The 12,289-nt window shown below is 40.8% G+C and overlaps 1 long non-coding RNA gene across 3 annotated transcripts in view; it reads right to left on the reverse strand.

Moving 5' to 3' along the window:
- Positions 1–12,289, reverse strand: part of LOC112442630 (uncharacterized) — a 141,472-nt gene that overhangs the window by 106,707 nt on the left and 22,476 nt on the right. For all 3 annotated transcript variants that reach the window (XR_009491687.1, XR_009491686.1, XR_003030836.2), the window contains exon 3: positions 5,375–5,533. This is a non-coding gene — a long non-coding RNA (uncharacterized lncRNA). The remainder of the gene's footprint in view (positions 1–5,374; positions 5,534–12,289) is intronic.

Consider the following 12,289-nt stretch of genomic DNA (forward strand, 5'->3'; position numbering starts at 1 on the left):
ATCCAGCCATAAGAATCCTAAATAATTCAGATCAATTGGCTTTGGTGTGGTAAATGAACCAGATGCAGGTCAGAGGGGGTGGGCAAAGGTGGACAAATGAGGGTCCTGCTGCAATAGCCCAGACAACTTCAACAGGGGAAAGGATCATGGAGATGCAGGGATACTAGAGAATTCAAGAGATATTTAAGAGATAAAATCAACAAGGCTTGGAAAAGGGGAGGAGACGAGTAACTTCTAGATTTTGACATGCATAACTAATATCTGATGAAAATGATTCAGAGGTTGGGAACATTAGAATAGGATCAGGTTTTGGGAGGAAGATCATGAGTTCAGGTTGAATGTGTTGAGACTGATGAGTCTTTTAATAGTGAAAAGATGATACATAGCAGGCAACTGTGTACAGGGAACCTCGGTGGAGAGGTGTGGGCTGGAGGTATAAATGTAATCTTGTTAAAATTATTTGTAATTGGAGGATAATTGCTTTACAATATTGTGTTAGTTTCTGCCATATATCAACATGAATCAGCCGTAGGTATACATATGTCTTCTCCCTCTTGAACCTCCCTCCCACCTCCCACCCCATCCCATCCCTCTAGGTTATCACAGAGCACTGGTTTGAGCTCCTTGTGTCATACAGTAAATTTCCACTGCCTATCTAATTTTACATATGGTAATATGTATGTTTCAATGCTACTCTCTCAATTCATCCCACCCTCTCCCTTCCCCTTCCCCAAGTCTGTTCTCTATGTCTGCATCTACACTGCTGCCCTGCAAATATATTCATCCATACCATCTTTCTAGATTCCACATGTATGTGTTAATACATATTTGTCTTGCTTTTTATGACTTACTTCATTCTGTATAATAGGCTCTAGGTTCATCCACCTTATTAGAACTGAGTCAAATACATTCCTTTTTATGGCTGAGTAATGTTCCATTGCATATATATACCACAATTTCTTTATCCATTTATCCGTTGATGGATATCTAGGTTGCTCCCATGTCCTAGCTACTCTAAATAGTGCTGCAATAAACACTGGGGTGCATGTGTCTTTTTAAATTATGGTTTCCTCAGGGCATATGCCCAGCAGTGGGATTGTTGGGTCATATGGTAGTTTTATTCCTAGTTTTTTAAGGAATCTCTATACTATTCTCCATAGTAACTGTATCAATTGCTGGTCAGGGTGTGGAGTAAAGGGAACCTTCTTGCACTGCTGGTGGGAATTCAAACTAAATGTCATCTTAATCCTTGTCGCCATGCAGTGCTCTAGTCCACCCCCAACTTCCATCACAGCCTCTTGACTGTGTTGCCTAATCCACTGGTCTCCTCCAATCTACTGACATAGAAACTTCAGTGAATGGCTCAGAATGTCACTCCCCAGTGTGGAATCCTTTCCATTAATTTCATGATAGAATTTCCCAGCAGGGCACAGATTCCTGGTATTTTCCTGACTACATCAGACTGGACACAATAGAAGGTCAGATAATAATCAACCTGACACTAGTATAAAAGGGCAGGATTCAATAGGACACAATCAAAAATCTCTTTATTTCTTTTTTTTTTTAATATGTATATACAGGGCTTCCCTCATGACTCAGTGGAAAAGAATCAGCCTGCCAATGTAGGAGACACGGGTTCGATCTCTGGTCTAGGAAGATCACACATGCCGTGGAGCAACTGAGCCCATGCATCACAACTACTGAGCCTGTGGTCTAGGACCTGGAAGCCCAACTACTGAGCCCACTCGATGGTGCCCTAGTGCCAGTGCTCCGCAACAAGAGAAGCCACTGCAATGAGAAGCCCACACACCACGACTAGAGAGTAGCCCTTGCTCTCCATAATTAGAGAAAGCCTGTGCAGCAATGAAGACCCAGTACAATCAAAAATAAATTTAAAAATTACTTTCAAATATGTATATATAAATCCCATTTTATTTTTAATTTTATTATTTTTAAATTATTTTTATTTATTTGGCTGTGCCAGTTCTTAGTTGCAGCATGAGAACTCTTATTAATGGTTGCAGCATGTGGGATCTAGTTCCCTGACCAGGGATTGAATCTGGGCCCCCTGCATTGGGAGGACAAAGTCTTAGCCACTGAACCACCAGGGAATCCCCAAATCTCTTTCTTCTTAACCTTCCACTGTTCTCAGACCTGCTGTGTAGCATCTCCCTTCTGGACCTCTGGATTATATTACCACCTGTAGCTTTCTTTTAAATTGTTATCAAAATATAAGATACATATAGAAAAGTATACATATCATGTATATACAGTCCAGTGAATTTTTACAAATCTGAATAGGCTTGTATAAGTAGCATCTGAGATCCTATAGCCTGTTGTGTTACTTTGGCTGTTGGAATTAGGATAATTTCAGATATTAAAAGGCCTAGTCTAATCTATTACTAAATTTGCATTTCTCATCCAATTCAAAGCATATTCACATTTTCCTAGGTCAGGTCTGAGACTCAGAAACCCTACAAAAAGGAAAATGGAGGGAGCAGTTTATAACTTTAAATATTTTCTTTCTGGTTTTTCCCTTCCTTCGTCTCCCCTACCTATACTGCTCTGGCTTCTCCAGAATCAGGATGAGGAAAAGGATGAAAGGTGAAAGAGCAAAGATCAGGTACCTTTCTGCGTACCTCCCCAATCTCCAGATGGTGTAACTCAAATTATCCCAAGAATTCTTTCCACACTTTCCTCATATCCAGGAAGCAGCACAAGGCAGCCTCCTTTTTGTGGCTCAACCAGCATCCACCTAGGAAGGAGAGGGGGGATCCTCTTGGAAAGCACCCCAAGTCTTACTTTTATTTTTTGGCTGGCTGCACCATACAACATGTGAGATCTTAGTACCCTGACCAGGGATCCAACCTGCACCCCCTGCTTTGGAAGCATGGAGTCTTAACCACTGGATCGCCAGGGAAGTCCCAAAAGTACCCCGGGTTTTTACAAATGGTTCTTTCCATACCACCTAACTTGGCTACACTGAGCCACCAACTCTTCAAAAAAATGACTGCACACTTTCTTCCTGATTAATCCCTTTATTCTGTTAAATATAGATTGGAATAGAAGAATTACAATTCATAAGTACAAAAGCAAGGACAGAACATCACCATTTTGTAATCCTTGATGAAGTAACAGATCTAGGTAATAGCCATAACAACTAGTAAAATCATTAGGCAAATGGTCAACACAGTGGATGGATCAAGCTGATAACCTACTCTATTATTACATATTAATATATGTTAATTTATGGAATAGCAACATATATAGTGTGTGTGTGTTTGGTTGCTAGCAGTATATTGGCATAAGGATAGATGTATAAATCACTGGAATAGAGTACAGATATAGACCCATATATGTACAGTCAATTGATCATGAACAAAGATTCTGAGGTAATTTAGGACAGTTTTTTCAACAAAAGATTAGTCTTCTCAACAAAAGGTCCTGGAATAATTGGATGTGTGTGCATGCTCAGTCATGTCCGACTCTTTGCAACCCAATGGACTATAACCCGCCAGGCTCCTCTGTCCACGGAATTTTCCAGGCAAGAATACTGGAGCAGGTTGCCATTTCCTTCTCCAGAGGATATTCTTGACCCAGGGATCAAACCTGTGTCTCTTGAGTCTCCTGCATTGGCAGGCAGATTCTTCGCCACTGAGCCACCTGGGAAGCCCAGAATAATTGGATATCCTTATGCAACCCATTTCAGTATTCTTGCCTGGAGAATTCCATGGATAGAGAAGCCTGGCAGGCTACAGTCCATGGGGTCACAAAGAGTCGAACACAACTAAGCAACTGACACACACACACACACATAATGCAAAAGAATGGATCTCAACCCTTACCTCTTACCATACACAAAAATAACTCAAAATAAATTATAAGCTTCAGTAATAACTGAAACTATAATATGTTTAGACAAAAACATAGGAGAATTTTTTAGTTTTGATTTGGGTAAAGTTTTCTTAGGTAAGACAAAAAATGTATCAACTATGAAAGAAAAAAACTGATTGAGACACTATTAAGACAATGAAGATGCCACCGCCGAGACCAAGATGACCACAAGAATCGCAGCCTTCCTTAAGAATGTCTGGGCCAAGGAAGCAGTGCTAGCAGCATCCTTCACCCTTGGGGGCCTCGCTATGATTCTGCCCGCACTCAGTCCCTACACCGAGTACTCACTGACCATCAACCAGGCCACACCCTACAACTACCCAGGGAGAGGCACCCCCCTCGATGGCACCAAATAAATATGTGAAAACCACACACACACACACACACACACACACACACACACAAAAGACAGGGAAGAGATATGCCACAGACTGGGAGAAAATATCTGTAAAACATGTATGTAATAAAAGAATTGCATCCAGAATATATAAAGAACTTTTACAATTCCATAATAAGAAGACAAACAACACAATAAAACAAAATAGGTCAAATATTTTAACAGACACATAACCAAAGAAGACATATGAATGGCACACAAGCAGATGAAAGGATGTTCAAGATCATCAGTCACCAGGGAAATGCAAATTAAAACTGGAATGACTAAACCTTAAAAGACTGTCAATACCAAATGTCGGTGAGGATGCAGAGCAACTAGAACATTGCTGATGGGAAAGTCAAATGGTACAACTACTTTGGAAAACAATTTCACAGTTATAAAGTTAAACATATAATTACCATATGACTCAGCAATTTCACCCCATGTGTTTATCCAAGAGAAATGAAAACATGTGTCCACACAAAGCCTTGATGATATATATTCATAGAAGCATTAAATCATGTTCAAAGCAGAATTATTCATAAAGCCCCAAATTGGAAACAATCCAAACACACATGGACAAGTAACTGAATAAACCAACTGTGGTATTTCTATAGAATAGATTATTACTCAGGAAAAAAAAAGTGTCAAAAAAAAGGAAGGAAGATGAAATAGATACACTTCCTCTTCTACTTCCCACTAAGTACAGCTAAAAACTATGAGCATCATACATAAAAAAAATTAAGACTCTAAAAGATAGAGATAATAAGACAGACAAGCTAGGGACCTTGGGAACAACATGGCAGTGAGTTTCCTGGGTTTTCTTTTTGCCTCACATAGCTCAGTCTGGACACTGGAGAAGCTACCAACCTGGAACACCAATGGGCACAAACAAAATAATCCCCAAGAAATCTATCTGGTCAAAAGAATAGAAAAGGGGCAAATCCGCAAGACAAAAACCTCCTTCCTTCCTTCCTATTCCAGCCAAACACCATGGGAAGAACCATAGCCCCATCACCACTGATATCAGCTGAATGGGGAGCCCAGACTTCCACTCTTTTTCTTTTTTTTTTAAACATTCATTACTTATTTATTTAGCTGTACCTGAATCTTAGTAGCAGCACACAGGATCTCCAATCTTTGTTGCAGCATGTGGGTTCTGTAGTTGTGGCATGCAGGATGTTTATTTTAGCTGTGGCGTGTGAACTCTCAGGTGCAGCATGTAGGATCCAGTTCCCTGACTAGGGATCGAATCCAGGGCCCCTGCATTGGAAACATGGAGTCTTAGCCACTGGACCACCAGGGAAGTCCCTAGACTTCCATTCTTGCCTGGGTGTAACAAGGTACCTCTAAGGTACTGCTGGGGTGGTATGGGAGAAGATGTGGTAGAGATATAGGACTTTCATCCCTACTTGGAGCCTCCCTTCACAAGGTGATCACAGACTCCCATTCCCACCCAGTGATAACAAGGTGCCACTCCCACTACCCACCAGACTCAGAGGAGGCCAAGGGCATTGATAGAGTAGATTAAAAAACATGACTCAACTAGATGCAAGAACACTATGCTGAGTGAGAAAAAAAATAAGCCAGTCTCAAAAGGCCATATACTATTCATTCCATTTGTATAATATTCTAGAAATGACAAAATTACAGAGATGGAGAACAGATTTGTTGGTTGCCAAGGATCAGGGATGTTGAGGGGAGGAGGGAGAATGTGAAACCAGGAGGGATGCGTGCATGTGTGCTCAGTCATATCTGACTCTTTGTGATCAAATCTTAGCAATCTCCTGCATTGGCAGGTGGATTGTTTATACTACATCACCTGGGAAGCCCTGAAACTGGGAGACCTCTGGGATAAGGGAACAGTTATGTATCTCACTTGCAGTGGTGGTTACACAAATATACACATATGATGAAATAGTAGACAACTATATACACCTATTGTGCCAGTGTTAATTTCTGGGTTTTGATCTTGTACTATAGTTAACATTAAGGACCTCTTTGCAGTTTCCTGTGGACCTATAAATATTTAAAAATAAATGGTTTTTAAAAACGAATGAACTAATGATACCCATAATAAAGTAGAAATCACAAAGAAATAATGTTGAGTGGATAAAGCCATATATATATGTGCATTTTAAAAATATGATTCCATTTATATAACTCTAGAATTCTAAAGAGAAATCTAATCTATAGTGACTGAAAGCAAACCAGTGGTTGCCTGGGGCTAAGGAGGTTGACAGGTGTGGGGCACAAAAGAACATTTTAGGTTAATAAAAATGTTCTATATATTTATGTGGTTACAGATAGAAGGTCAAAACTCATGGGAATTTACACTTAAAATGAATGCATTTTATTGTACCTAGCCATGAAATTAAAAGATGCTTACTCCTTGGAAGAAAAGTTATGACCAACCTAGATAGCATATTGAAAAGCAGAGACATTACTTTGCCAACAAAGGTCTGTCTAGTCAAGGCTATGGTTTTTCCTGTGGTCATGTATGGATGTGAGAGTTGGACTGTGAAGAAAGCTGAGTGCCAAAGAATTGATGCTTTTGAACTGTGGTGTTGGAGAAGACTCTTGAGAGTCCCTTGGACTGCAAGGAGATCCAACCAGTCCATTCTGAAGGAGATCAGCCCTGGGATTTCTTTGGAAGGAATGATGCTAAAGCTGAAACTCCAGTACTTTGGCCACCTCATGTGAGGAGTTGACTTATTGGAAAAGACCCTGATGCTGGGAGGGATTGGGGGCAGGAGGAAAAGGGGACAACAGAGGATGAGTTGGCTGGATGGTATTACTGACTTGATGGATGTGAGTTTGAGTGAACTCCGGGAGTTGGTGATGGACAGGGAGTCCTGGAGTGCTGGGATTCACGGGGTCGCAAGGAATCGGACACGACTGAGTGACTGGACTGAACTGAACTGAACTGAACTGAAACTATTCCTCACTAAAGCTGATTCCCTGGTAGCTCAGATGGTAAAGCGTCTGCCTACAATGTGGGAGACCTGGGTTCAATCCCTGGGTCGGGAAGATCTCCTGGAGAAGGAAATGGCAACCCACTCCAGTATTCTTGCCTGGAGAATCCCATGGATGGTAGAACCTGGTAGGCTATAGTCCATGGGGTCACAAAGAGTCGGACATAACTGAGCGACTTCACTTTCACTTTCAAATCTGGTTTAAGATCACAATAAAATGAAAAAAGATTATCAAATCAAAGAAAAAAGAAAATATTTTAATGTACAGTAAGATTAAATTTTGTTTCATTATAAAATATGGCATTTTTTGGCCATTTGAGTATAAGATGGATGAGAAAGTCACATCCAATTGTAATGCCCAATATTTACATAAAAGCCTTGCTAATACTGACACTTTGCATAGATTTTCCAGGTAATATTCGGACATTGTATACCCTCAGATCATCCTCAAAGACTGAGAGCTGAGCCTTCAAGGCACACGTGTTGATCAATTACTTCACTAGCTATGTATGGTGTAGGCCACCTGAAGCCAGAAAGTGACCACAGTTGCACAAATATAATGGAGGGGAAGCGATTTTTCAGTATAAGGATTTCTTGATATAATCCAGTCTGATTACAAGAGAGAGAGGGTGAGATCTAGCCACCGCCTGAAACAGTCAACTTAGTACACAGAAGTACAGAGTCACCACCATATAACCCCAGAGAGAACCCTCAATTTAAAACTTTTCTAAAAAACAGCAAATTATTGATGACAAAATCTCTACACTAACTTCACAGTTTTCCTGTACATCTAAAACTATTATAAAATTAAAGTTTACCTTTTAAAAAGAACTTATTCCTTTATAAAATAACCCACTGAGCTTTATATACAAATACTGTTGACACTGCAACCTGAGCAGGAGTTGTGACATTTTTGAAACATGAATCGGTAAAATCTTCATGACGTCACCGGCTTTAGGTGCTGCTTTTTGATGTTAGGTGGAGACCACAAAAGTGCTCGTGGGAAAACAGAAGAGGACACTCAATACACCTGTGAGCCCCTGGGAGATCTCAGATACCTATTCAGAACTACCAATGAGTGTCATTCTAATGAACACCCGCAAAACCTGGTTTCTGGGGATAAGATTTCTCAGGATAACTTGAAGGAGCCAACACAGCTTGACAGAGACTGTACTCCAAGACAGACAGGAGATAGATCTTCTGATTCCTGAACAAGGAGGGACTTGAGCTATCCTGGCAATGTGAATTTAAAATTGACCAATGTCCTTACTAGTCCTTGTTATGCTATATTGATGATGCTTATGATTATTTCATGTACTGTCAATTGTCTAACCTGTGTTGTCTCTGCCCAGGTCAACCAGCTACAACATGCAGTGCCAGTTCAACAAAGATATAAAACTACAGCCGACCACGGAAAATATCAAACACCCTTGGACACCGCTATAAGGACTCTGAGGCTTGAGACTAGCAAGAGGGGGAGGCCCAATACCCCTCGCCGCCCCAGTTCAGCAGGAAGTAGCCAGAAAGACCTCGACGCCCCTATTCCCAAAGAATTGGGCCTCCCATCTCTTGAGGGGGGAATGTTAGGTAGGTAGAATAGGGAAAAGGAGTCTAAAATGGCAGTGGCTAAAAGACAAGGAAGGTCCGAGGACCAGAGTGAAGACTTCAGGCAGAACAAACAGAACCAACAGCACTCCTGGCTAAGCCCAATTTGCATAGGGCAGGCCCAGGTGGAGGAAAAAAACATATAAAAGGAGGAGCCAAAGCGCTTTCTCAGGGACTCTCTCTCCCGCATGCATGCGCTCTATCTCTCTCTCTCTCTCTCACTCTCTCTCCCTCTCTCACTCTCTCTCCCTCCCTCCCCACGCACTCCTCCACTCTCTTCTCTTCAAGTCTTGGATTCTCCTGCTATCTTCTAAATAAAATAGAGCTGTAACACTGATTTGCCTAAAAAAAAAAAAGTGCTCATGGATGCTTGCTCTAGAGTGGATTTGTGGAAGAGAGACTTAGAAAACTACACCCAAAATATACCCCCAACTATTGCTGCTGCTCATAAAAATGCTTTTAGATGCCAGGAACAATGGAAAAGATAACCAATACTACTATAAAACTCACATAAACTTGTTGACCAGTGGACAGCTGCTCTCTGCCTACTGATGAAAAGATCTGGAATAATAACTGTGAACAAATACAAATTGAATGAGAGAAGCCACATTAAGGAGACCTACTTTTTTCTTTACTGAAGTATGGTTCATTTACAATGTTATGTTAATTTCTGCTACACAGCAAAGTGATTCACTTATACATAAAATGTATTCATTTTCATTTTCTTTCCCATTAAGGTTTATCAGAGGATACTGAATATAGTTCCCTGTGCTATGCAGTAGGGCAGTGTTGTTTATCCATCCTATAAATACTAGCTTGCTTCTAACCCCAAACTCCTAGTCATTCCCTCTCCCACCCCTACTCTTGGCAGCCACAAGCCTATTCTCTATGTCTGTGAGTCTATTTCTGTTTCATAGATACTCTCATTCGTAAGGAGACTTACTTTAAAGTAGCTCATCCGGCCAGCTGGTGGACAGAACTGTCCTGCCACCCCTCCGAACCTAGGCAGGTAGGCACTGGGACAAAACCCACCCCTCAAAAAAAAAAAATACCTACCACAGTTGTTCAGAAGAAAAAAAAAAAAAAAAACACCCAGAATTTCTACTGCCAATTATATATAAGAGGAAAGAGGAAATATTAAATAGTGACTCAAAGTGAAAATATAAGGCCAGTCACTGGGCAGTCCTCCCATACCCAAATGCAAGGCCTTTCAAACTAACTGACTCACCCAGAAAGTTTTTAGAAACAGGAAAAAAGCCAGATGCCAGGTTCCCGCCCCTGAGAGGAGAAATTCCCAGCAATTAAGAAAAGAGTACCAGGACTTCCCTGGTGATCCAGTGGCTAAGACTCCAAGCTTCCACTGCAGGGGGCCTGGTTCGATCCCTGGTCAGGGAACTAGATCCCACTTGGCACAACTGTGAGTTTGCATGCCAAAATGAAGATCAAAGATCCTGTGCACCACAACTAAAGACCTGGCACAGCCAAATAAATAAATAAAAATAAATATTTAAAAAGGAAGAGTACAACTTGGAAAAGGACCCTAGAAAGAGAGTGAGAAATCCATATCCAAACCCACTTATACATATTCTAGGCTGCCTGGAGAGAATGGCGCTCACAGGCTAACATCATGTTTTAAGTCACTATCTCTTAAACTCAGATCACAGGTGCCCAGGTGCTCCAGCCTCCAGACTGTCACTGCCCTACACTTCACATTATTAGCATTCTTTGTATCCATGTATCAGAAAGTCAATTCAAAGTGGCTTTTAAAAAAGGAAAAGACGTTGATTGATTCCTGTAATCTGAAAAGCCAGGAGCAACCTGACCTCAAATGTGACTGAATCATGGGGTTCAAACAATACCATCAGGACTCAGTCTCTCCCTCCATGATTCAGCTTTGCTTTCCTTGACGTTGGCTGTATTCTGTCAGGTTTTTTTTAAGTGGAGGCCACTGCCGTCAACAGGGCTATAGTCTGCAAGTTTGGGAGCCACCATGGAAACACAGAGACTTCATTTTTCCCATTTCCATCCAAGTCCCAGAAGCAAGCATCTTTGGCTCTGATTAGCCCAGCCTGGGTCATGTGTCCACTTCTTAAGCAATCACTGCCCAGGAGGATATGTTACTGTCATTGACTGGTGTTCAATGGGTCACTTATTAATAGACAAGGATCAAAATCATTAGGCAACCTGAGATTCACCAACAACCCACATCTGAGTAAGGGCAACGACAGTCAACACACACACAACACCCAGGCCTCTCTGGCAGACTGAGCAGTCTTTCAGAGTTTGTTCTCCTCAAGATAATAATAACAAGCATTATACTTTAAAAAACTTCCCTGAGGAGTCTGGAATTATTATGAGCTAATATATGTAAAAAGCACTTACAAGAATGTCTGACCCAATGTAAATACTACAGAACTGTTAATTATCATCATGGAAGAAGGATCCTAGAGAAGGAAAAATATAATAACAAGCAGGGTGGAGGTATAGAACAGTTTAAATACTGAAAGGAGGGACTTCCCGGTGGTCCAGCGGTTGAGACTTCACACTTTCATTGTAGGGAGCATGGGTTTGATCCCTGGTTGGAGAACTAAGATCCTGCATGCCATGGAATGGTGTGGCCAAAAGAAAAAACTGAAAGGAGTGTGACCTAATTTTGTAACAAACTGGTAAAGCAGGATATATTGGTTAAACTACTTTTTGCTTCTTTGATCCAGAGTTTGCCACAAGATTGTTTTAAAATACCTTTTCAGTCATCTCTACAAGGGGATTTGGGAGTGAATAAATACTCAATACTGATTACAAGATGGTAGACTGATAGATGCTGGAGTCCACCCTCCTACAGCAAACTCTACCCATAATGGAAATGAATCTGAAAAAAAAAAAACGTACACACACACACCTAGATCACGCTGCTGTACACCTGAAACTAACACAACATTGTACATCAACTAAAGTTCAATTAAAAAAATAAAAGAATAAATAAAATAATGGATGATTTTTTTAAAAAGTCAAATGGCTCCAGGGTATGTGTGGAGCAATCAGCTCAGGTCCCCAGAAAGGCTCAGAAATTAGAGTTCCAATGATCCCTGAAGACAGGGGTGCATGTTAAGACTGAACACAGTAAGATTGACTGAAAATCTGTATGAAAAGCAAACAGCCTCCATTAATCCCTGGGTTAATGAGCTGGGGCTCAAGTTCATCAGAGAGAAATTTCTGGTGCCACAAATGATCGCAAAAAAATTTCAGAATACATGGAGATAGATAATATTAAGTCTTTCAACTGATCCTGTCTTTATTTAAAATTTTGATATTTTGTTGGCTGTTAATTTTTTGCACTAATTTTGATTTTTTTCAAATATTGCATTAAAATACTATTTACCTTGATTACCGGGTTTTGAGACACCCAAGCTAAGTGCCTCACTTGCCTCTCTCTAGTCCT

This window comes from Bos taurus, chromosome 19 (assembly GCF_002263795.3).
Source record: "Bos taurus isolate L1 Dominette 01449 registration number 42190680 breed Hereford chromosome 19, ARS-UCD2.0, whole genome shotgun sequence".
Classification (NCBI taxonomy): Eukaryota; Metazoa; Chordata; class Mammalia; order Artiodactyla; family Bovidae; genus Bos; species Bos taurus.